This window comes from Ochotona curzoniae, unplaced genomic scaffold (assembly GCF_017591425.1).
Source record: "Ochotona curzoniae isolate NIBS_2020 unplaced genomic scaffold, NIBS_Ocur_1.0 scaffold_4505, whole genome shotgun sequence".
Classification (NCBI taxonomy): Eukaryota; Metazoa; Chordata; class Mammalia; order Lagomorpha; family Ochotonidae; genus Ochotona; species Ochotona curzoniae.
The window spans coordinates 56,725,838-56,728,992 of NW_024467118.1; the positions used below are offsets into that span (position 1 = coordinate 56,725,838).

The 3,155-nt window shown below is 48.7% G+C and overlaps 1 pseudogene; it reads left to right on the plus strand.

Annotated features, from left to right (window-relative positions):
- Nucleotides 1-1,417: 1,417 nt before the first annotated feature.
- On the plus strand, nucleotides 1,418-2,209 carry LOC121146637 (annotated as a pseudogene).
- The last annotated feature ends 946 nt before the right edge of the window (nucleotides 2,210-3,155 follow it).

Genomic DNA, 3,155 nt, shown 5'->3' on the forward strand with positions numbered 1-3,155 from the left:
AAAGAAAGAAAGAAAGAAAGAAAGAAAGAAAGAAAGAAAGAAAGAAAGAAAGAAAGAAAGAAAGAAAGAAAGAAAGAAAGAAAGAAAGAAAGAGAAAGAAAGAAAAAGAAATTCTCAAGACACTGATTTCTGCTGTTTGAATCAGCCCGGAGGCTGCAAATTCCTGTGGCTTCCACTAGGGGGAGATTTCGACTCGGCCACCGGCCCAGGATCCGGGAGGAGCTGCCAGAGCCCCTGTGTTGTGTCTTCAAATTGAAAACACGCTTCTTTTCTCCATCTTGGCTTGGATGCGTTTATGTGGTTAGACTGGGCTTGGGGGCAGTCAGAGTACATGTTATTGCTCCCATTTTTATAAGCCAAGACGCTTGCCTGCTTTCCCTTCAGCACAGAACACTTTGTCCTAATTGTACATGCCCCTTAGACTGTTACGCCGGGCCCCACACAGTCAGAGAAGTAGGTGGGCTTCCTCCCTGCCCAGTTCGTGAGTCCCATGTGCTGCATACATGGGTCTCCAGGGCTGTGACATGGGCTGAGCAAATAAAGAAGAGAAAGCTCTGGTCAAGTTAGAATCAAAATGGTTTGAAAGAGCTTCTCTGTGCAGGAGGCCAAAGTCAGCATCCTGAGCACCACTCTCTGGTGAGTACCAGGCCTGCCACCCCAAGGGGCCTGCAGAATCTCTTGTCACTCAAGCAGAAAGACACCAAGGAGCTTTGGTAAACAGTATTCGATCTCTGCTTTCTCAGAATGAAATTCTAATCTTACACATTGCTTCGGAGGAGCCCAAGACTGGGTCAGGGACTGAAAGACCATCTGTATCTGAGATCTCCTCACTGCCAAGGACCTGTCGCCAGGTACTTGGCTGAAAAATGCCACACACAAAGGTGGAATTTAGTTCAAGATGCTTCTCACCTTGCCATCTTGGCTTCCTCGTTGGTACAGGACTTGCATTCCAGTGGAAACACTTTGGTGGTCCTGATTAGGCTGAGGGGCGGCCTTCCCTCCATTGAGCTGTGCTTTTGAACAGCTGGGGCTTTTTGTGGGCAGACTTGGGAGACTTCCCACTAGGGATGATTTTGTATTTACGGGATATGATGACCAAATTCTAACTGATAGGCTTACCAAAGTCCACAGTAGACAAGGCTGGGCCAATCCGGGTGATTCTTTTGGTTGTGGGAGGGGCAGGGGGGGACAAAGACCTAAGGATTTGAATTCAGCATCACCTGTTTGCCTCCCAGATTGAGCAGCATCAAAAAGCTGATGGATTGATAGATTAGAAACAGAGACAGGACTGCATCCCAGACAATGCAATATGGGATGCAGGCATCCCAGGCAGCCCCTTGACCTACCCCAGTGACGGTGTTTCTAAAATGAGAGGCCAGCAGCCATTTGTTTGCAAGAGGGCCTGAGAAGTTTCAACATGCCTGTCTGGGGAGGTGGAAACAAGTGTGGGGCTTGCGGAAGGACTGTGTGCCATGCAGAAGGCAGTGTGATGGGAGGAGCTTCCACCACTGCTGCTTCCTTTGCACGGTTTGCAGGAAAAATTTAGATAGCACAACAGTGGCAATTCATGATGAAGAGATCTGCTGCCAATCCTGCGATGGAAAGAAGTAAGGGCCCAAAGGCTACGGTTATGGCCAGGGTGCTGGCACGCTCAACATGGACCGGGGTGAGAGACTGGGCATCAAGCTGAGAGCATTCAACCTCACAGACCTACAACAAACCCAAAAACTTCCAAGTTTGCCCAGAAACATGGAGGCGCTGAGAAGTGCTCCAGATGTGGGGATTCTGTGTATGCTGCTGAGAAGATAATTGGAGCAGGAAAGCCCCGACACAAAAACTGTTTCCGATGTGCAAAGTGTGGCAGGAGTCTTGAATCAACAACTCTGACCGAGAAGGAAGGTGAAATCTATTGTAAAGGATGTCATGCAAAGAACTTTGGGCCCAAGGGATTTGGTTATGGTCAAGGAGCAGGAGCCCTTGTTCATGCTCAGTTATGGTGCCAGCACAGAACCAAGCAATACACACCAAGAAGCTCTTCATAATCTATCCACAAATAATCTCCTAACACTAAACCACTGTGGGAATCTGCACCATTAACTACTCTGTATTGCCCTGTACTTAGGATGGCTCCTTGTAAGAAAGCAATGTATCATTTTGCTTTATTGACCAGCATTTTCAAGAACTATTCCCTTATTTTCAATAAAATTTCACCTGGGGGGTAAAAAAGGCCAACAGGGCTCACTTGTTCTCACCTTCCGAGTCAAGTTGGCTCTGAGTGACAGATTCCACACTTCGCAGCAGCTCCACGGATGAATGCTCACGGCTACAGAAAGGGAGAGGCAACGGGCAGAGAGAAAACATGAGAAGCCGCAGTCGTTGGAGACAGGGATGTTGGTCCTCCTGGTGTGGGCAGCATCAGCAGTGTCCTGGACAGGAACGGCCGTGTCTGATTACAGTCTGCTGCAAGTAGAAAGGGAACAGGCAACATTCTCAGTCTGCCGGGAGAGACCGAGGGGTGGAGGGCAATTCCTGAGGATGCCCGCCCTAACTGGGGGGCTTGTGAAGCATCTAGAAGCAACACATACGTACATTGGGAGCCCTGCTCTGGCCATGCGTTTCTCTGACATGGGAAAGGAAACTCACAGCAGATGCCTGTGTGTCTGTGTCCATCTAGGTGTGGGTGTGTGAACCTAGGTGGTTCCTGCCAAATGCTAACATGAGGTTGTGCAGCAAACAAGCAAAGAGAAAGGCCACACAGGTCTTTGAACTGCCGGCTGGCCCTGACAGTCACAGTCCAGCAGCGGGTTCTTGTCCTCAGTGTCTGCTCCCAGGCTTCTTGGTCTACCCTCTGGCATTTCTCTGCAGGTCTCCAAGAGATGCTGGCAGCTGCCTGTGTGTGGTTTTGACTTCCCATTTGTCTTCACTCCCACTGGGATCTCAGTCTCTCAGCTGTGCTGCTGCTTCAAGCAGAGCTTCTTTCATTTTTTCCCCTCCTTTTTTTTTCAAAAAAAAATTTTTTAATTTTTATTTTTATTGGAAAGTCAGATATACAGAGAGGAGGAAAGGAAGAGAGGAAGATCTTCTGTCTGTTGATTCACTCCCCAAGTGGCCACAATGGCTGGAGCTGAGCCAATCCAAAGCCAGGAGCCAGAAGT